This window comes from Phalaenopsis equestris, unplaced genomic scaffold (assembly GCF_001263595.1).
Source record: "Phalaenopsis equestris unplaced genomic scaffold, ASM126359v1 Scaffold000155, whole genome shotgun sequence".
Classification (NCBI taxonomy): Eukaryota; Viridiplantae; Streptophyta; class Magnoliopsida; order Asparagales; family Orchidaceae; genus Phalaenopsis; species Phalaenopsis equestris.
In genome coordinates this window covers 117,199-141,551 of record NW_018164597.1, presented here as the reverse complement: position 1 = coordinate 141,551, position 24,353 = coordinate 117,199, and the positions used below count along the sequence as shown (strand labels likewise).

Genomic DNA, 24,353 nt, shown 5'->3' with positions numbered 1-24,353 from the left:
TACTTTCATCCTACAGTTCATCAGGTCCCAAAATTAAGTCCTGATGCTGTAGGATGAGATATCATTCTGCTCTACCACCGGCATGCCTTTGTCATCATTGCCCTAAGCCCTAAAATAAAATCGACCTACTTGTGACTTTACTTGATGGTTTCATATATAACAAAAGACTATATATGAACACTTATGTATCAGACATAAGCACAGAAAATCGAATCAAGAAGTGAGAAAAAAAATAAAAATAGGATGAGAGGAGGAATTGATCCACCCAATAGATCGAAATAATAAAGGGTGGAGCAACCCTCAAAACTATGACAAAAAGATCTGTACAAGAGGCCAAGATCCTTGAATCAATCCAGAGGATATCACTTATTAAATTTTATAATTGGATCAACCCAAGAAGGGCATACTTTCCAAATGACAATTTTATTAATTTTCAAACTGGTGGGGCAAAACATCGGCCGTTTTATTTTTAAAACATTTTGATTTTCGAAAAAGGACATAAGTTTTATAAATATGAAAATAGTTTTGATGTAAATTTAAGTTTTGGAAGTAACATTTTAATTTAAAAATAGATAAGACCAAGCGAGTCTCACATTTTGGATAGTATGGATGACCAAGCACGATATCACGAATAATATATTTATCCCGAAAAATAAACATATCATTTGTAGTAGGCTCAATCACCTAAACTAAAGAGTTTGTGACATTTGTTTGGTCTGAGAAATATTTTATATGAGGCCAACAAGTTCCCCTACCTAATATAAGGATTAGATATGATTTATTTTATCTGGGTTCCAAGTTCCCTATAGAGACAAACCCCTATAGTTAATTACATCTCAAATCCTATAGTTAATTACATCTCAAATGACCAGGATTATTCAAGAAAACTCTCGATTAAAATCAGTGTTTTTGCTTTCAAGATTTTAAAATTTAGGTTTTCAAAATTGGATATAAGAAAATCAAATGGGAGTGGCCCAAAATATGAACAGTTATTTGCAAGAATCCAAATGAATGAAGAGTGGGGGATATCACCGGTCCAAAGAAAACCTCGATGACTTCCCAACTATCCTTTTGTTTGGCTTTATGTTTTTGAAATAATGTTGTTTAATGTTTAATCTTGCAATTTATTTAAAACTTATGACTTATATTTGCACGATATCTGATTGTGCAAATAAACTAAAAGGATAGGAGGATTTACACCATACCATACAGTAATCTCGGAATCCTAAAGTGTTAGGACTTATAATTGCACAAGAAGGTTATGCAGAAGCCTAAATGTGATATGTGAGGGTTTACGCTGCACTAGACAAACCACCTCTAAATCCTATGAACTAAGAAAAATATTTGGTGATGTGAATGTGTTTTAATGTTGTAGATCCATTTTGAAGTTGTTCCTCGTCGTGCTGCCCACAATGTTCGCTCCAAGCTCTTCGCCGTAGCACCTTTGTGTTTGATGTCGATCCTATGTAACTATTAGGTTTTCCTATACTAAGGTATAGTGTGTATCAAAGCAATAAAGCATGTGGTATGAAAGAAGAGAACAATATAATATACAGTAAAGAAAGAGAACGGTATAACATGCTGAGGGAACAATATAACATGCAGAGAGAACAGTATAACATACTGTGAAATAAAATGCTGCAATGTAAATCAAACCTGTATATTTGGGAGGTCTGCTACTCCTTTAAGCTAGTTATTATTCACTGTATCAACAATAGAAACATTGCTTGGAAAAAAACTCGAGAAAATTGACGAATAATCCTCGACAGAAAACTCGAGAAAATTGACGATTAACAATTCAAATAAAATTATCAATACCTCGGGAAAATCTCAGAGAAAAGACCACGAGTGCTTTGTCCAAAAATTTTGATAAAATATATGAAAAATCCGAAAAGAGGGGGAAAAATCCGAAAGGAGGGGACCGCATACACTCGGGTCGGGGCTAGGCTCAAATATATATAATTGTATTCGAGGGACGTCGAAGGCTACTATCGGTCACGCAGATGTATAAAACCCGCCACTCCACTAAAAGGATGTCCTACTAAACCTAACTTAGGAGGATACTCGTTAGCACAATATCGATAATCAACAAGTGGACAACCATGTTATGATACTTTTAAAATTTATATTTTAGCATGCACATATATTTCAGACATACAAAAGGAAAGTTATATTTATTTTATAGTGAAAATATTTTTTTATAAATATTGTATCTGTTCTTATCAATTCGTTTTATCATTTGTTTTATCAAGTTTTTTTTTAAAATGTATAGTTGTCCACGAGTCGATCACGTCATTGGACGTAGGACCACCAACAACCTAAGAAGGTACGGGTCCCCTGCTAGTCTTGTTTCGGTGAATGATACTTTTATTCTACAGTTCATCAGGTCCCAACATTGAGTCCTAGTGTTGTAGGATGAGATGTCATTCTGCTCTACCACTAACATGCCTTTGTCATCATCGGTCTAAGCCCTAAAACAAAACCGACCTACTTGCGACATTGTTTGATGGTTTCATATATATCAAAAGACTATATATGAGCACTCATGTATCAGACATAAGCACAGTATAAACACAGAAAACCGAACCAAGAAGCGAGAAAAAAAAATAAAAATGAGGATGAGAGAGAGAAGGAATTGATCTACCCAAAAGATCAAAATAATAAAGGGTGGAGCAACCCTCAAAACTATGACAAAAAGATCTGAAAAAGAGAGTCCAAGATCCGATAATCAATACAGAGTATATTATTTTCTCAAATTTTATAATTGGATCGCCCAAGAAGGGTATCATTTCTAAATGACAATTTTATGAATTTTCAAACCTTTCATGAATCCAGTTCGCATCAATCTTATGTTTCCTTCAGATGAAATTGTACAAGCCCTTTATATTCACAAAAGAAGGGACATTAACCAATAGAAGAAGTAACTCTCCAGCTTTCCAGAAAATCACACCGATGTCAAAATCATTTAATTCCATTCTTCATTGATTCCATTCTTCATTGAAATCCCATTCTTCATTGAAATCTTTTCATATCACATAAGCATGAAATTATCCATATAGAGCCATATAAGTGTTCATAACCAGGGGCAATAGAGAAGGAAAACCACTAGCCCAACCTATTACACGAAGAGGTCACAAAGTAAGGCTCACGGGTAAGAGTAGCAAGAGGAAGGCCACCACCATTTAAGCTCACGGGTAGGGCCAAGAGAAGAGAAAAAGCCACCACAGAATAAGCCTACGGGTAGAGGCAGCAAGAGGAAGGCCACAAGGGCAATAAACACATGGTGAGGCTCACGACCAGGGGCAACAGAGAACAACCAAACAGGACACTAGGATGCTCACGGCAGGGACCACAAAGAGAACAATCTAGCCCCAAGATTAAACTCACGGACAGAGACAATAAAAGAAAGCCACCATAGGTATTGGCATCACATTTCCTTTGATATACATAAGAGAGTGACTGGACAAGTTTTTATAGATTATTAGGACTAAAACTCTTTTCATCACATAAGACATGGTAGTGAGGTAATCTGCTTGTATCAAACGTCCCCACATAGAAGTAGATGTTAAAATCATTAATTTTGGGATGACAAACTTGACCAATAAAAATCTCAGGAGGAGCTTTATATGAAAAATTTCCGACCAAAACGAGCCCGACAAAGGGCTAAATCGAGCCCACCAAAGGGGCAAACCGAGCCCAGCACAGGGGGGCAAACCAAAACATATTTTTAGCTCAACTAAACCCATCAAAAGTGAGCCAACAACAAATAATTTTTTTTAGCCAAACCAATTTTTTTTCTCAAACCAAATTAAACCCAACATAAAGGCTCAAGAAAAGAATATAATTTAAGCAAAAACCGCACCCATCAAATGGGGGAAAACATATTAGCATTTCCAGCGTTAGTTCAACCCAAAAGAGCCAAGATCACACCCAGCACAGGGGCAAGCCGAGCCCAGCACAGGGGCAAGCCGAGCCCAGCACAGGGGCAAAACATGGCAGAATTTTCATCTAGCATTTAATCCAAAAGAAGCTAAAATTGAGCCCACCATTTGGGCCAAAACAGAGCCACCAAGAATCAGATTCCACAAAATCTTAAAGCCCAAAATTTGCATCCAACATATACTTTGAACAGAGACAGAGAACGAATAAGCATAAGCGAATTCCAACATATATTGGAACATGGGTGATAATAATAGAAAAGCTTAAGAATCAAGATTTGAACCAACATTTCATTTAGCATGTATTTCAAATAGTATTATAGAGCAAAACTGAGACCTCTAAATAGACACCTAAAAAATAAAAAAATAAATAAATAAATAAATTTCCATCCAACATGCATTTCAAGCAGAAAAAGACAGCCATATGGAGTATGTTCCAGCTCATAATCCTATAGCCATTATCATTCGTAATGCTAAGCTCAAATAAATCTTAAAGTAGTCTTAATTTCCCAATTCCAGGTGTATTAGAAAGAACATGCATTCAGGAGTAATTCCAAATGACAGATATTAGAAATATTACTCATGTCGCTAGGTAAGAAATCATCAGAAAAAAATTGCCAACGTATACTCTTATATATCAAAACCAAGGCATGAATAGGGTATTCAAATATCTCCTTTGAATGCTTGCAGAAAGGAGGAAGAAGAATAACTTTTTAATGCAGACTTGAAGCAAACTCAAGAACCAGCCTTAAGAAAATAAAATTAGCAAAAACCTCTCTTAAGTACCTCGATGTAAAAGCCTAAATCTCCTGAAAAGCCTTGAGAAATACAACAACAAATGTTCACGATCAGAGATGCCCTAAATCCTTTCCCTTTTTCTCTCAAAATTTTCAAACTCTTCTCCTTTCTCAAGCTTTACCCAAGAGAAAACAAAACTCCAAAAAAAATATGTCAAGCACACACACAGGATGAATCAACCAAAAAAAAAATGGCAGCACCTCCCTCTTTTTTTCTTATTTTCGGCCAAAACCTAAAGACCTCCCCAAGGTGGGGTTTTTATAGGCAAAAGAAAGAGAAGCAGCCATCCACCAACCCTAATGGTGGCCGAATTAGGTAAAGGGGGAAGAGAAAATGCTTTTAGGGAGGAGGAAATGCAGCCTAGGGCAGAGGAAGAGTCGGCCAGGTGGAGTTTCACTGTTGGAAAACTGCTTGGTCGAGCGGAGCTCGAGGAGGCGAGTCGCGCGCGTGAATTGCAGCAGAATGCCGCGTGTGAGGGAAGAGGAATGTCGCGTGCGAGAATGGCAGAGGAGACGCGAGAGGGGAAGACGGGGCATGGCCTCGATTGGTCGGCTCGGGTGCGGCCGATCGCAGGAGCTAGGGCATGAGGGGTCGGCTCTCGGTGAAGAAAGGAAAAGAAACATGTGCGTGAGTAGGGATTGCGCATGTGGGGTTATAAATATTATTATATTAATATAAAATATTTAATATTTCAAAAATAAAATTTGATTTGTACATTTTTATTCGTGCGTCAGATTGTAGAAAATTGAATGTCCATTTTAGATAATTTTGGCGTTCCGGACGCGCTGGTGCGGTCCGTTTCACCCTCGGATGTCGTTTTGACGAATTTATCGATTTGCATGCAATTTGCTCGTGCGCTGAATTATGACAATATGATTGTCTTTCCTAGCTAAAATTGGTGTCTCGAACGCGTTGACGCAGTTCATTTTGTCGTTGGAGGTCGTTCGGAGAAGTTAGCATTTTCACCCATCGTTTAAGCTCAATTTAAGTTCGATCTTGTGCAACTTAGTGAATTTTGTGCATTTTGTGTGCGTGTGTGATGATGAAGTCCTGAAAAGGTTCTCTTAGGGCTTGAGATCCTATTGGGAACTTCTCCCTGAGTCTCCACATGATAGTCCTTTACCACTTGGCCATAGGACAATGGTTTGAGACTACTCAGGCGAGACATCTCAGGAGAAATAGGAGGCGGCTAGAATTTCTAAGGGGATGGATTCCAATACTAGTTTTCTAGGATAGTCAATAGGAACCCCTAGAGCTAGATCCTAGGATCCTAAGAAAAAAAGTAACGACCTCAAAATGAGGTCAACATATGGGAGGGCAGATACATCCAATTTTATCCAAAAAGGTCGGGAAAAGTCAACACGATTAATACAATTTACTGTTCATATATTTTCCACTCTTCTCTCTGTCTCTCTCTCTCTCTAGCTCTCCCTCTTTTTCTACACTCTATTCCTTGGGGTGTGATTGACAAACAAATCCGGGTTCAACAAGTTCATAGATTGATAGGATCCAATCATAAATTGTGGACTCATGTGTATTAGATCACATGTTTGGGGATATCAAAACATATCTCTATATCAACGAGTACTCTTTAAGGATTGCCTATGGATCATTATCTTCAGTTACATGCATTAGAATAATCAACATCTCAAACTCCATATTTTTTAACTCAATTTCACTGGTTCTCAAGTTTTCTTGTAATCTCCATCTCTCAATAAAATTACCAAAAAAAATGATCCATGTTTTTTTACTCAGTATGATTGTCAGGATGTAGTTTCTAGAAGGACGCTTGGCAATGCTAATGAGAACGTTGATCTCTACTGTTTGGATGCTGGAGAAAATTTTTATGTTATAAATAAAACACGCTTAGTATGTACTGTGTCCTCAATTGCGCACAATCATGTTATGTCACTCCTATGATTCTATCTTGATCATCCAAGCTTTATTTATCTCAAAAAATTATTCAAGCTTTTATTCAGTGACACAACAGACTAGGAACACCTTTCCTCGCCACTCTAGTAAGCATCTCTTTCTTGCTTTATTATTCATAGTGAAATTTAGGTCCTCTCATGTGACCTGCTGTATTTTCCAAGGCTTGGTACTTCTTATAGATGTATACACTAGAGCTACTTTTTTCATCTGAATGAAAGATGGATGTCAAACTTGTCAAATTGTTAATCAATTTCTTCTCTTTTTATAAACTTAGTTCAAAACCCATATCGAAGTCCTTAGGATTGATAATAGGAAAGAATATTCTTATTCAATCCTTGGGGATTACCTTCTTCAATTTTGGGATTGTACACCAAAACGTTTGCATAGTGCTTCTCAACCAAATTGAATTGTTGAAAGAGAAAAACATGTTTTGAAATTAGCTAGATACATCATGATAAATAGCAATGTTCTAAATCAGTATTGGGGAGACGTTTTTCTGATAGCAGTATATCTTTTTAAATTCAAAGCTCATTCACAAGCCCCATTGAAACATATCCAACAAATAGACCCATCTCCACTGTTCCACCCAAAGTCTTTTGATGCTCTGTCTTTCCTCGCATCTCACCTCATAGAAAAGAAAAGCGGACCCCTAACCCTTTTTCGCGCATCTTAATTTCACAAATAGACCCATCTCCACTGTTCCACTCAAAGTCTTTTGATGCTGTCTTTCCTCGCATCTCACCTCATAGAAAAGAACAGCGGACCCCTAACCCTTTTTCGCGCATCTTAATTTATTATTCTTTCAACCAACAAGGGTACAAATGTTATTTTCCCTTCTACACTTCTATGGATGTAACATTTTCTTTGATGGATGTAACATTTTCTTTGAAAATTAGCATTTCTTTCCAAAAACTCATTTTCATAAGAATTTAAAAGCTCTTCATGTATATGAGTTTTTTATTGATCCCATTGACCTCAAGTATGCATCTCTTCCTGACCTATTTTAAGCTGAGAACCTTGGAACAAATTAAAAATTATCAAGATTATGTACGAGAAACCAACTATAAAGGCATAGTTTATTCTTGATGTTAGGAAAATTCACTAAATATTTGTGAACCGGACATTCCTTACAACAAAACCACGAATCTGAACCAATCCTCGATCATCTTTCTCAAGAAAGCACTAATTCTAATCGAGTAAATTGCCAAAGTTAGTCTCTGACAATTTACATGGGGCCATTTAGTCCTAGAGTTTATGAAAGTACTAAAATAGTCATCAACTATTTTAAAATTAAGCTTTAGTAGTTATCCATGGGGACTCTTTTAGCCCCAATTTAAAGAGTATGGGGATTATTTTTGCACTTCTATAAACTCAGGACTAAAACGTCATGTAAATAGTTGGAGATTAATTTGGCACTTCACTCGATTCTAATTTTAATACGATATTGCTTATACGGAAAATATATGAATAACAAAACTCTATTCAAAGTATATAATTTGTGAATACCTTTCTTATAATAACTTGTCTTATCAGTTTTGTAATTTTATTGTTGATCTTTCTAGTATAAATATTCCCAATGACGTTCATGAGGCATTAATAATATTTGATTGAAAATATATTCATGAAATGAAATCATTCGAAAAGAATGGCACATGCCAACTTTCAATCTCTACCAGAAGGGGGAAAAATCTGTTTAATACAAATAAATCTTCAATAGAACATATAAGGTTTTTGGAAGCATTGAAAGGCACAAAGCTAAATTGTTTGCAAAAGGATTTACTCGTACTTATAGCATTTATTATCAAAAGAAACCATTGTACTAGTTGTTAAGTTTAATTTTTCTTGGGCCATCTTCTTTCTAGCTGTGAAAATTGATTGGCCTCTTCACTGACTAGATTTAAAAAATGCCTTTTTTAAATAGAGAGCTTGAAAAAGAAGTATATATGGATATTCCTTCGTGATTTAAATCCAATGATGATAAAGTATGCAAACTTGAGAAATCTGTGGAAGGCCGATAGAAATCTTGAAGAAATTGGTTCGAGAGATTCACTATTATCATAAAAAATATGGATACTGCTAAGATTAGGATGACCTTGTCTTATTTGTAAAGAATTACTCATTGGTCTTAATAACTATCTTGATTGTTTATGCTGCCGATATTATCCTAATTCGCATGATTAAGAAGAAATCAATAGACTAAATAGGTTTTTTGCTAATGATTTTTAAATGAAAGATTTGGAAACATTAAATTATTTCTGGGCTATGAAAATCACAAAATCGAAGAAAGGTATTTCTACCACTCAACAAAAATATAAGCTAGATCTTCTAAAAAAAACTATAATGATGCGATGCAAATGACTCCTATCAACAAAATATGATCAAATGTTAACACCTTTTTCATAAACAGAATGGTACCAATATTTTACATTTTTTTTTTTTACTCTGCCGATCTAGTTGGCCGATTACTGAATACTTCTGCTAAGAAACAATTTGATGCTATTTACCAGGATATTTTGGGTGCCTAAAAAGGACTAAAAGAAAATGTTTATCTTTTGAAGGAAAATTTTTACTGATGCTAACTGGGTGGTTTATAATTTGATTGAAAATTCACCTCTGGCTATGATTCATTTGTATGGGGTAACTTGACACTTGGAGAAGTAAAATAGGTGGTGGTTGTTAGGCATAGCGTTAAATTATAATTCAGGGCCATATATTATGAAATTTGGGAATGAATGTAGCTCAAATGATTTTTGTAAATCCAATTATTATTAAAGAGCTAATGATTGTGATATGCGGCAACTGAGCTACAATTGACATTACCAAAGATCTAATCCATCATGATAGAACTAAACATCTGAAAATTTATAGAAATTTTATAAAAAAGTAAAAAACGATGAAGATTTCATTCAAATACTTTGCACTTCAACAAAACCTTAGATAGATATCCTTATCAATGCCCATGCCCTCTATCAATCACAATTCAAGTTGGGAGTGATATACATATATTTTTAACTTTATGGGGGCGGTTTGGAAAATTTATAGATAATACCATCGCGGCCCACATCGGATCCTCAACAAGCAATTTGTGCATTCTGTTTAAATTAACTCTAAAGCAATCATTTACCTCATTAATTTGGCAAGTCAATATGTTCTTCTCTCACACTTTTTATCTCTAATTTTAAGAATCTCGAAGGATATCATCCGTTGACTGATTACTCTGGTTTTGAATGCAATTTTGCCAAGTCCCCGTGCTGATGAGTCTATTGGAAACTTCTAATGCAATTTTGCTAAGTCCCCGTGCTGATGAGTCTATTGGAAACTTCTATCATTTCTCTATCTAGTTTGATGTAAACAACTGCTATTTTTTTTTTTTACAAACAGACTTGAATAATAATCGTAACTCTAAAAAACTTACTATTAACATTTTTTTTATTATAATTACTGGCCTAGATTTACCATTGATAATTTCAGTAGAACCTGCATCGGAAAAAAATTACTTGTTTATTAACCCAATTAAGACCGCGCCTTGCCATGCTATTTTTAAACATATATGTTGCTTTCAACATTGACCAGCTGTTTCATTTATTAAATCGCTTTTAATTCTTTTATTTGCTGATCCAAACTCTAAGTAACAAATTGAAAGCGACTTTCTTTGCAGATTAATGGCCAGAATTCCACAACGTTCATTTCAGGTGCTGTTGTAAAAGACTGATGGCATCATCCCATTGGTTATTGCCCGGAACTCTATCTATATCTCTATTATTTCTTTACTTAATTTGTCATGGTCTTCTAAAGGAAGATTCTACACTTGCTTATATCTCAACGGTGGAATTGGCAATATCATGAGGCTAACATCCTGACCAAGCCAGCGAGCCAAACTTTCAGGTAAAGGGCCACAGACTTTGTCCCAACGCTTCATTAAAGTCCAAATTGTCTTCAGATGCTTAATCTTAAACAAATAATAGGATAGGAACATTGTTAAGATATAGCTTCAGTTATCTACATTTTATCTTTTTTTTTATATTTCTCTCAATATCCTCTTTGGTAGATGCAGTAAAACTAAATTATTTAGGAAAAAGCGGTTCATAATATAGACAATGTGATTATAATAAGAATTTTATCTTGAAAGATGATATTTTTGTAAAAATTTGTGCGGCTGTAATTTCACTGATCGTCTGTGGAATCTGTCAAAATATTTTGTATTGATTATGCCTGTCAATAGGATATATACTCCATTTTATGTGTCACAGTCTCAAATTTGAAGTAATGGCTATTTAAAACTATTATATTAGGTTGGAAATCGATGTAATTTATGTAAAATAAAATTGGTGACTATATGTTAAAGATTTTAGGAATAATGACTGTATTTCTTTTTTGAACAGCATATGGAATATAGAAGGGTCCCATCCTTGAAACTTAAATGATAGCTACCCCACCTATATGACCGATTTAAATAATCATGATTTTAAATTGGGGCATTTACATACATACCACTCAAATACCTTGAATTAAAAGATGAAATACACTTTTTCATAAATAGGTAAAGTTTTATGAATGTAAAAAATTAAAGTTAGGGGTTAGATATGTAAATACATAGAACTTGAGTGGTATGTTTGTAAATCTTTCTAAATTGGAATACTGAATGATGAAGCATATTAAAATATAATATAATGATTGGCTATTATAGCAAACCGAAAGTACTCACCATTATGTGGAACGTCTATGGAAGAATCAGAACGTCTTATTTATTAATGGGAACATGCCGAATTCGTACAATTGGACCAGTTAGGTTCCTAGGCAATAGGTTGCTTTCAGCGCCTAATACTAGTTAGCTTTATTAATTATTTAATTAGTGACTTAACTCTGATTGTTTCGGCATTCTTAAGAGTTTGATCATTTGATCATGGTTTTGTTGAGAAGCTGATCTTTTTTAATTAAGCTGATCAGTCTTTAAAGTCAACAATCGCTGCTTTTTTTATAACGTTTTTTCAAACAGTTTCGGCGAGTTTTGTCTTTTTGAAAATGATGGCATCAGCTTTTGAGGCTTTGCAACGTGGGATGGTTTAAGGATTTTGTTTTTTTTTTATTTTTTTTTATATTTGGGAGATTTACGTACTTACCATTTAATTCTTATTTTAAACTTTAATTTACACATATGTCATCTTACTTATGCATGCTTGGTATTTTTAATGTGATAAGAAAGATTTAAGTGGTATAAATGTAATGAGGAAAGCTTAGATGTCAGACCGGTAAATAAATGGGAATTGAGTGGTGTGTATGTAATTGCCCCCTTATTTTGGGGCATGTACATCTTATCACAATTCTTATTTATTTAAATATCTAATTAACATGTAGCAATTAACTATTTTATATCATAGTAAACATATTACTATTATTAATTTTTTAATGCATAAGTTTATGATTTTACTGTATTATAAATATAAATATCAAAGTTTAGGTGTTGGGTATGGGAGAATATAAAAATAATGATACATGTATTTAAATTTCTCATTTTTTATAATGAATTAAAGGATAAAAAAGGGGTTGGGGCTAGTTTAGTAATGCATTTGGACAATCTAGTGGACTGATTGAAGCAAAACTAGGAGAAAATATTGTATCCGGGCACTGCATGCCCGAATGCCCAACTACTGGCCTTCATGTTACAATGTAGCTCATTGGAGGGTGATGTGGTGCTTGAGGGTTGCACATATTGGCTTTTTATGTTGATTAAACGGCATGTTATATGTACGTTGACAATAATTAATAGATATAGATTAAAAAAATAAAATGAGTGAGACATTTATATTTTTCTTAATTCATTTATTTTTTTTTACTCATCATAGCTATTTATTATAGAACATTTAGCTTATATATATATATATATATAATTTTTTCTTGCGGTGGTATTTCACAAACACGTGGCAAGGCAATAGACATTCTATATATAAAAATTTTTCGACGAACTTAGTGTTTGAAATTATTTTAGCTCGGAATAGACTCATGCTCTAAAATGACTATTGGATATCATGTTCATGTTTTGAACGATTCAAAATTTTTTAGCTCATGTTTGGTTCAAAATTAGCTCAAATTATTTACAAATTAACAAAATTTAAATTTTTTTAATACAATATCAAAATTTAATATAAAAATATTATGATAATATTCTTTTATTATTATTATAATTGTTTAATTAATTGGAGTCGAAATGAGTCAGCACGATCGAACAAATGTTTATTCGTGCCTCACTAGTTTATAAATCGAGCCCAAAACAATTGTTGGTGTAACTCTTTCGCTTGCTAAACACAAGTTGTTTGTGAACGGCAAATCTTTTTGACAACACTATTCAATAGTTTGTTTATTGCACATTTAAATTGTTTATACCAATTATTTTTTCTTACTTGTTTACTACAACATATAAATATATTAATCACGTTGATATGAATTGAATCAATATTTCATATACATTTATAATAACATGTTCTTTATTTATAACTTAGTTGCTCAAATTTAGCTCCATTATAATAGTTAAATACTAAAAAAAAATTAACATTCCTGTCCAGACTGCCTTTTCAATTTAAAAAATCATGAATTGGTTATTAGTAATCCAATTTTCTTGTCAGGCTTCACCATTTTAAATTGTTTAGAAATTAATATTAGCTTTAACTGCTATTAAAATTAACGCGCCGACAAATAAGTTAAATTTTGAATAAGCTGAGTTCAGCTTTTTATTTATATAAGAATAAAAATTATTTTTAAGTAAGATGTATATATTCTTACATATAAATACTTCGGATGTTATATTTTCGGACGATAAAAAGAGTCTCGTCTGAAAATAGGATGGCAACTAATACACCACTAACAAATTTTCATCATCCAACACTGATCTTGAGGCATGACACGAATCTCGAAATGATATTTTAAGCAAGAAATATTCAAAGCTTGATGAAAAATTATCCAGAGCTCTGATTTCAGGAAACTTATAGTCAAACTGACATGTTCAATGAGACATACCTAATGATATGAAAACTAGCCTAATCCAAGTTAAATCAAGCTCAGATCAAGTCATTAAACCACAATTAGAAGATTTATGAATATATTTGGAAAGTCAAACAACTGTCAGATATCACAAGTTTACACTCAAATCGAGCAGTTCGACAAGACAAATCTAACAAGTCTAAGATCACTTAATTCTGACATCATTAAGACACTCAAATGTCCATTAAACGCCGTATGTTCGATGAAAGCTCTCCGGACCTTCCGATCAAAATGGTTCATACTCCTGCATTAATTGCGCCCAGAACACTATAAATAGAGCTACATCTCTCTCATGAGGGAAGAGGAAGTCTAGAGAGAGTCTGAGATCTTGAGGAGAAGTTGTAGCTTAGCATCACCACCAATCGTCGTCGAACACCGCCGACCGATCTCCGTCGTTGACTGCCGTCAATCGCCCACAAACACCGCCGACCTCAGACGACCACTGCCGACCGTCGTCATCAATTACCACTAACCAGACGCCGTCAGTCGACATTGTAATTTGAAAAATATAGTTACCATTTTCCATCTGTGGGACAAGAGATTTCTGCAATCATTAATCAATAGTGGATTTCAGTAATTGGACCAGACCCCGTGGTTTTTCCCCTAACGGGTTTTCCACGTAACAACTTCTGGAGTCATCACCTTTTTTTTCTATTTAATTTGTGTGTGTGCTGAACTTTTGTACAATACTAAGATGATATTTTGTTACTCTATCGTAGCGAATTTTCTAACATGCATCAAACCCTATTATAATAGTTAATACTAAAAATAATTTAACATTCCTGTCCACACTGTCTTTTCAATTTAAAAAATCATGAATTGGTCATTAGTAATCAAATTTTCTTGACAGGTTTCACCATTTAAAATTGTTTAGAAATTAATTTTAGCTTTAACTGCTATAAAAATTAACGCGCCGACAAATAAGTTAAATTTTGAATAGAAAAATTAATTCTGCTAAATCTTACACACACTCTCTCTCTCTTGATATATATATATATATTTGGTGGTATGTTTGTGAATTTTTTAAAAAATAAAAGAAATATTTTGTTAAGCTCACTCTCCACAGCGCACAAGCTAGCCCAAGCAATGACAGAAAGGGTTCAGCTTTATCATGTATGAAGTTCTCAACCGGTGATTCCTCTTTCTTTTCCCCTTTAAAAGGTGTGGAAACTATGTTCATGATTCTTAATGCTTGCCTTTATCAGGCAACATTTCTTTAATTTATTTGACACGAAATAATGAGGTAGTTTCTTTTTGAATGATAAGACCGCCCCGTAATTCCGTCCTCCCTTTTTTTTGTGTAACATAAATGAAGAGATGTCAAAATATCTGTGCCGATTAGTTGTGCCCTTTAATGAAGAGTGACTTGTCAAGCATTTTGCATCCCTGATAATTTTGCCTCCGTACATTGGAAGAGCCCCACGTATGTAATATATATTGAAAGAGCAACTCGTGTCTCCTTACGCGTTAATCATAATAAAGAAAGTACATAATTTGGGAGGGAAGTAGGATCTGAAAGAGCAACTCGTGTCTCCTTACGCGTTAATCATAATAAAGAAAGTACATAATTTGGGAGGGAAGTAGGATCTGTACTAAGAAAACACGTTAATCATAATAAAGAAAATACATAATTTGGGAGGGAAGTAGGATCTCTACTAAGAAAAAAAAATACATTTAGACTTAAGGGTTCCTCCGTCCGCAATACAACTCCACACAAAAAAAGTGAAAACAACGGAGAACAAGCTATCACTTTCGAAATTACATGTATCCCAAAAAAAATATACCAAACAAAAGTAGGATACAAAAAATAAACTTGTAGGTAAAGTGCACAACAGAACTATGCATTATGTAAACCCAATAATCTTGAAACTGCATGATCTTCCAATCCGAGAGCAAAATTGTGGCAAAGTAATAGTCATGGAGGAGAAACAAACTAGGAATATGGCGGCGTCTAAGAACCTGTAGTTCATATCTGTTAGAAGAATAAATGACAGTGAGAGGATAAGACATTAATAGAGGAGTCTTTATAGGCCAATGATAATAAAATCTGCAGAGAGAAAATCTGCAGAGAGAAAGGACCCGAAAAGTGGTAGGGAAGTGGAAGTCAGGCTCCTGTTGGAAGCTCCTAACGTTTAACAAAAGCAGTAGAGATCCCCTCGTGGCCACAAAAACCAGCAGCCCCCACCAAATAAAACCAAGAAGAAAATCGTGAGCTGCATAACTTTGCCCACCCGCACAAAATCTCTCTGGCCAACTCCAAGTATAACTAAACAATAATATCCCATAAGGTATTGAAATGCTGAAAAACTTATCCATGTATTCCAGCAAGGAATACAGACTACATTTCTCCAAATGAGACTAAGAAGAATAAAGCATAGAGCCCCCAAAGTGAGAGATTCTTGCTAACAGGAACGCACAGCCCTAATCTCCAAAAAACATAGCAAAATAAAGTACTATTCATCCTCCCCATATAGAATGGAAAAACATCACCAAACCTTCTAGTGTATTAGGAGCTATGAGCCTCCAATCAAGGATAGTATGCCAAAAATAAAAGGCAGCACCAGAGGAACAATCACAAAAAATATGATGCACGAACCAATTAAATTCCACAGTAAGCAGTTCACAATTTTGATCAAGAGAGACATGTGTCACAGAAGAAAGAAACTTCACCCACAACCGAAATTCTAAACCTGTAATCCAATTCAGAAGTAAAAATTGAAGCCATGGCCCTCCAATTATAGTACTATTAATCGAAAAACAGGAGTCATGTGCCTCCAAGATAATCCTAAAATATTGCCACCAGAAAAGCCTCCCAATAAAACCTCTTCTCTTGCCTCCAAACAAAATTATACAAGTGCTTAATGTACACCAACCCGCAAACCTTGATTATCAGGCCAAAATAGGTAACCGAATTTCCAAATTCCAAAACTTGATCCCAAAATAAAATAAAGAAAAAAGAAAAAGGAGAGTTTCAAATGAAAATGGGGTAATACAAGCCATCAAAATTTCACAAAACAGCAACCTCAAACACGTAAATAGGGGGCATCAATAATATCACCATGAATCAAGTTAGAGAGGGGGGGGGGGGGGAGGGGAGGGGGGTTTGCCCAATAAAAATGCCATTATACCCATGTTTAGCCAGCCAATAGTAGGCTTATTTCCTTCTCGATTTACAAAATTATACTGGATACAAAGATTAGAGTTAGCTACCATACAACCTATTCGATTGATAAAAATCATCATACTCCAAAGAGGCTTAACCTTTCCCATTAAAGTATGAAATAAAACTTGAGAATCAGTTTCAATAAAGAGATTAGAGAAGCCATGGGAGATGGCAGTTTGTACAACACCCAAAACAGCTCTAGTTTCAGCTTTCAAAGGAGAAGAGGCAAAGCATGATGAAGCAAAGAAAACCAGACACTGACCACCAACATCCCAAAATAAGACACCAAGTCCAGACTTCTCACCATTAAAACTGCCATCAATATTGCCCTTGATCCACTCAGGGAAAGGAGGAGACCACTTAATTAAGGTTGGTCTATGAACATTGCAATGCTGAGAAATAGTACCTCCCAGTGCTTTGGAGGCTTTAAGGAAGTTGGCAACAATAAGAGCAACCAGATTATGGGGGGTATGAGGTGAGTTCTCATACTTGTGACTATTTCTTCCAACCCAAATAAACCGAAGAACTATCATAGGGAAATAATGAAGCTTCTTGTGATAGTAATCAGAGTTCTTCCAAGTTTCCAGGATATTCTTGGAATCTAATTGGCCATCTTAAACCAAAATATAAACCAATATTTTGCCAAACAATGGAAGCAAAATGACATTCATAAAATAAATGATTAGAGGATTTAGTTTCTTGCTTACAAACATAACAAACAGAGGCCAACTTTAAACCCTTCATTTTAAGGATGTCATCAAGGGGTAGAAAGTTATGAAACAATCTCCAAATAAAGAAGGAGATAGAAGGGGAGAAGAATTGGTTCCAAGTATATTTACTCAAATACCACTGAGGGTGGTTGTAGAGTTGAGCGTATAGCATCTTAGTGATAGAGACATTAGAATGTAACTTCCACATAAGAACATCTCTAGAGGCAGTATTAATCAGGATGTTAACAATGGAAGTAGCTTCTTTACCAACAAGAGTCCACAACTTAGCAATATTCCAATTTCTGTTAATCCAGCAACCCCTAACCATAAGATCTTCATAGTGAGGTAAGTTTGACAAACGGGAGGTACTCCAGTGATCATTCCAGAAATAGACATTTCCTTCCCCAATGTCCCAGAAAATGGAGTGGGAAGCCACCTCACGAGCAAGAATGATAACTTTCCAAATTTTAGAGTCACCCACATGCCAGGTAGCAACAGAAGGGTGAACATGAGTGCAATACTTATATAAAAGAAATTGAGACTAAAGAGAATCTTGGGCTCTCAGGATGTTAACAATGGAAGTAGCTTCTTTACCAACAAGAGTCCACAACTTAGCAATATTCCAATTTCTGTTAATCCAGCAACCCCTAACCATAAGATCTTCATAGTGAGGTAAGTTTGACAAACGGGAGGTACTCCAGTGATCATTCCAGAAATAGACATTTCCTTCCCCAATGTCCCAGAAAATGGAGTGGGAAGCCACCTCACGAGCAAGAATGATAACTTTCCAAATTTTAGAGTCACCCACATGCCAGGTAGCAACAGAAGGGTGAACATGAGTGCAATACTTATATAAAAGAAATTGAGACTAAAGAGAATCTTGGGCTCTGAATTTTTACCAAACTTTACACATAGTTATATCAATAATTTCTCTTAGGGTTTTAAAACCAAGCCCCCCTAACTTACAAGGTTTACAACCTTTCTTCCAACTAGCCCAGATTTTAGAGGATCTATTCCCATGCCAAAGAAATTTGTTAAAAAAGAACTTCAAGAGTATTCTGTGTGCTTTTCTTAATTTTCAACACCTGCATAGAATATAAGGGAATACTACATAGCACACTTTTAAGGAGAGTGAGCCTACCCCCATTAGACAAGAAGGTGTTTCTCCAGTCATTGATTTTAGATTTGATAGTCTCCACCACATCATCCATTTGAATTTTTTTCCTCATTCCCCTTAGCAAGTTGACACCAAGGTATTTAAAAGGGAGCTTTACTATCTTGCAACTAGTGTATTCAGAAGCCCAGTTTCAATGTTTTGATTTACCTTGCTGCCAAAATAAATGGAACACTTATCCAGGTTAAAGAGGAGGCCAAAGGCATCCTGAAAATCTTTGAGCAAGTCATCATAGCTTTGATGGTAGGCTTACTAGCATTAGAAAATAAGATGACATCATCTGCATAAGCAAGATGGCTAATAACAATTTTCAATTTATGAGAATATTGAAAATGAGGATGAGTTTGATGCAACCTATTTATGAGTCTCGAGAGTTAATCAAAAGCAATTATAAATATGGTAGGGGAGACAGGGTCTCCCTGCTTAATGCCTCTAACAGCGGAGAAGAAATCAAAAGATTTACCGTTAACAAGAATACTGTAGTGGTTATTGACTAACAATCTCTTAATAAGTAAACAAAAATCCTCTTTAAAGCCCTTAACTTTAAGGATATTTAGAATAAAATCCCAATTTATAGTGTCAAAAGCTTTTCTTATACCAAGTTTAAAAACCATATTCCCACCTCTACATTTCTTGTCAAGATCTTCAATCAATTCCTGAGCAAGCAAGATATTATCTGTAATATCTCTACCTTCTATAAAAGCCGATTGTTAAGGAGATATAATTTTCACAAGAAAATGTTGAAACCTAGTAAAAATAATTTTGCTCAATACCTTGAAGATAACGGTAGTAAGGGAAATAGGACGGAAATTATCCCAAGCAATTTTGTCATGCCCTTTAGGAATGAGAACAATAGAAGCGGAGTTGAAATAATTACCAGGGTCTTCTCCCAAAAAGAAACTTTGAATAGCCTTAACCACTTTTTTGTTTAATAATATCTTAGCACGTAACATAAAAAGCAGAAGAGTATCCATCAGGAACAGGAGACTTGTTGGAGCTCATGGATTTGAAAGCTGAGAGAATTTCAACTTCATTAGGAACATGTGCAAGAGATAAGCTATTAACATAATCAAACTCATCCTAAAAAACCAGAGCATCAACATTAGTGGTAATAGGATTTTGCTGAAGTAGCTCACTAAAATGAAGCACGACACTCTCACCAATCTCATCCAGTTTTGTTAAAGTTTGGCCTTCATCATTTTTAATTGTCAGGATGCAATTGATATTCCCCCTATGTTTTAAGGTGACATAGAAATAGTTGGTATTTCTATCCCCCGCAATGAAATGGAGATCATTAGCTTTTTGCTGCAGAAGACCTTCCTCCAGGTTAATGGTATCCAATAGTTTCAAGTCCTCTTGAGCAATAAGATTAAACATCTCAGGTGAAGAAGAAACCTGAGATTCCAAAAGATCAACCTCATCTTGGGCTTCTAGGACTTTAGTGTGCACATTACCAAAAATCTGGTGGTTTCATTTTTGAAGATGTGCAACTAGTTTTTTATGAAGTTGCCAGAGAATATACCAAGATGAGCCAGCTTCATCATAGGTCTAAACCTGTTTAACAGTGCTAAGGAAATTTTCATGAGAAGCACAAATGTTAAGAAATTTAAATTTGGAGAAACTAGGTTTATCAATAAAAGCAAGAGTAAGTAGAATAGTGTTATGATCTGAAGAAGCATAGCTAAGGTGTTGGACTTTAGAGATGGTGAAATAATTAAGAAAAGCTGAGTTTTCAAGGAACCGATCGAGTCACTGTTGGAGAAAACCTCTCCTTCAAGTATAAGGAGAGCCAGAGTATCCCAAATCAAATAACCCAGCTTCAGACATAGAAGAAGAGAACCGATTAGGAAGGGTTAGATCACATCTTACCCCTCCTTTTCTTTCAGAAGGCTTCATGATCATATTGAAATCTCCTCCCACAAAAAAATTTTCAGATATGGATGTACTCAAAATCTCAAGTTTCTGCCAAAGTAAGAATTTGTCAGGTAAAAGAGAGCTAGCATTGACAAAAGCTCCCCACCCATGAAACTGATCCAAACAGAAATACGTGAGTACATACTCATCATCGTCATCCATAATAGATAAAGTGACTTTTCGTTTTTAGAAAACCCAAAACTTGTTGTTCTTATTCCAATAAGATTGAAAGTTTTTGAAACACTATAAAATTCTACCCTTATTAACATGCACAAGAGGCTCCAATATGGAAAAAATAGAAATCTTGTGGACCCTACAAAGATATTTGAGCTTATTAAGGGAAGAAGGGTCCGCCACTCCCCTAATTTTCCAAACCATAATGTTAAACATTATGTCTTAAGCCTGCCCTTCTAGAAAATCTGGAAGGGTTGCCTAATTGTTCCCCATCTGAGTAGTAGGTATCTTCCTGTATAATGTTGCCATCATTCAAACTTGATAGCTCGTTCTTCCTTTTAGCCCTTTTTTTGCATGATTTTGTATTTTTCATTTCCCCTCTAAGGAAGTTTGAGCACGATGAAGTCATTCAGACTTGATAGCTCGTTCTTCCTTTTAGCCCTTTTTTGCATGATTTTGTATTTGTCATTTCCCCTCTAAGGAAGTTTGAGCACGATGAAGGGGGACCTTTGAAGCATTATTTGGTAGAGGAGGAGGAAAATCGTTGTCTTGGAAATGTCTTTGTCTCTCAATCATACTGTTCCTGTTACTGTTAGCATTAATAGATGTAAGAGGAGTGTTACTATTAACAGTTAAATGAAGTGGAGTATTATCAGAAAAAGCTTCAACATTTAGATCAATAGAAGGATCGACATTATCATTATTTCCCTGAGATAGTATTACTTGCAAATTGCTAGGGTCTTCTCCAGTGTTAGAGGGATGTTGCTCCTGTGCATTTTCAATATTGGATGGTGCCTTAACAACATTCTCAAGATTAGTAACAATTATACTATTAGGATCATTTAAGTGCATGGTCCTATTAGTATCTTGTTCAGGAACTAGATCATTGACAATGGAGGGGTTAGGAGGCACTGTATTAGTGTTACCAGAGGGAGCATTAAAACTTTGAGAATTTTTAAGTTGAGGATTGAAACGGAAGCAATTAGAAATATGGTGACCAAACATAAAGCAATGTGTGCAATAATGGGAATGACGTTTGATTTCAACCGGTTGCCAGTAGCCCTGGTGTTGAGATCCAATCTAAATCTCATCACAGAAGGGGAGAGTAAAATCTCTTTTCACTAGAACCTGAGCCTCAGAGGTTAGTGTACGATAAAAAGTACCACTATCAATTTTTAGAGGTTTCCCATGATTAAACAGATGCAGCTCTAACCCCGAAAAATGGATCCAAACAGGTAAAATTGGAAGTTCTAACTTCGGATCGAAATCAACAGAACACTTTCTGAATTTCATAAATCTATTTTCTATTTTCAGAAAATGTTTCGTAAATAGCATGGTATAATCCTCATCATTAGCAAGCTAGATTAGAATATGTTTGCCATCTAAAACCCCTATTCTCCACCGACCCTTCAATTTAAGCAAATGGATCTCTTTTCTAATGAGTTCAAGTTTAGGATGGCTACAGGAAAATTCCCCAACCAAAGCAAAATGACAAGAGGAAGCCAACACATTTGTTTCAACATCAGAAATAAACATAGCCAACTTTCCATTCTTCTTCCCTAGTTTTTTCACAAAAGAGTATCTAAGCAAATCGATCTCTTTTCTAATGAGTTCAAGTTTAGGATGGCCACAGGAAAATTCCCCAACCAAAGCAAAATGACAAGAGGAAGCCAACACATTTGTTTTAACATCAGAAATAAACTTAGCCAACTTTCCATTCTTCTTCCCTAGCTTTTTCACAAAAGAGTATATATATATATATATATATATATATATGTATGTATGTATGTATGTATGTATGTATGTATGTATGTATGTGTATACACCAGAATTATCAGCATGAATTTCAAAGAAAATGAACTGCTGAGGGGCCAATGCAGCACCATGCATGAGAAGCCGCGTCTCTAAATCTGGAATATGTCAAAGCTCTAGAAATATTTTCTTACTCGGCACTAATAAGATCTGTCAAGAGTGAGACACAAATTATCCCGGCTGCAAGTCTCATCGGATATCCCACATAGGAAGCTATAAGATCTTCTCAAGTCCTTGTGAAAGGGAATGTCCGGCCGAGGGGACGAAAAAACCAGGAAGACGAAGACGCGGGTCCTGTAAAACTTGAGCCAAACAACAAACGAGCTACGACTCAGCCGATGAAGCAAATTGACTCGCCAGCCGACCAACCTATCAGGTTACATGCGAGAACCCACGAACACGGCTAATCAAACAACATACTTTTCACCACAGCAGACGAGATCAACACTCAATCGGATGCCTCAGTCGATAAAAACAAGACAAGATCGTCACTCAATCGGTCATCTCAACTTGCCGAAGTCAAGCAAGTTGATAGATTAATTATCGTCATATTAGAACTAAAACTGTAATAATTATATGACATAAAATTCATATAATTAATCAAAGTATTAATTATATCAAGAACGGTTTTCATAACCGTTCCCCCATTTCTGTAATTGTATAAAATACGTTCCTATAAATAAGAGATAAAATGATGACCAAAGGGGAGACATGTCATTTAGACTCTCCCCCAGGTTTCCTCGACAATGAAGTCTTGACCTACTCTACTTTCTTTTTACTCCTTTGATCGACTATAATGAGAACATCTATTTATAAGGGATGCCATCTAGAAAAGAGGATTTGCATCCTAGTGCTCTATGTAGTTCCTCAGCGTCAACTAATTTTTTTTTCTAACATGATAGTGGATAGTTTTGACATGATAAACATACTAAATACAACTTTACTACTAGCTAGTGACTCGACTCAAGTATATATTCAAACATCTCACAAGGTGGCTTTTAGGTTATACGTAAAAAAGGTGAGTTTATAAAAATTAAGACAATCATGACCAACTAGCTATAAACTCAGCCAATCTACTCAAAAAAGTGTGGACCACCACCCGCGTGAGAGGGCCAAACAAATTATTTGGGATAAAATAAATACTTGAGCTCTTAACCTATAAAACTTGGGATTTGTATTGGTTCGACACAACTGAACCTATTAGTGAGCTAGTTGAATGGTGAGGGCAATTAACTCCACTAAAGGTTTAAACAAATAATCTAGGGTACAAACCCCTAAGCTCCCTACCTAAATAAGTTATGGCTTAAACTTGTTATACATAGTTGAACCCAAATATATTATACAAAACATGTGATCATTTAACTATGACAAGCATGGTGGACTGACTACTTGCCTAAGAGATAAAACTCTTGAGTAGGTGTCGGCACCACGACACCTTGGGTGGCACCGTGGAACTAAGAAAAAGAGCACAGTTTCATGACTCAGTGAACAAAATCACAACACTTTGTTAGGTAGACTCAAGGCCCAAGGTCATGACACTAAAAATAGCTATGTATTTCTGGCCAATTGAGCTCATGGCTTAGGGCCTTCATGCAAAGAGCCACATCTTAAAAATTAGATATGTAGCTCTTGGACCAATCGAACTCACTACCTAAGGTCGTGACATCAATTAAAATGTTGTGAATTTTGACCAAACAAACACA

General features: G+C 35.2%; 1 protein-coding gene across 1 annotated transcript in view; it reads left to right on the top strand.

The window, feature by feature from the left end:
- Window positions 1-10,787, top strand: part of LOC110021978 (mediator of RNA polymerase II transcription subunit 27) — a 55,028-nt gene extending 44,241 nt beyond the window's left edge. The window contains exon 8 of the mRNA XM_020720723.1: window positions 10,327-10,787. The gene's annotated coding sequence lies outside the window, so the exon portion shown is untranslated. The remainder of the gene's footprint in view (window positions 1-10,326) is intronic.
- The last annotated feature ends 13,566 nt before the right edge of the window (window positions 10,788-24,353 follow it).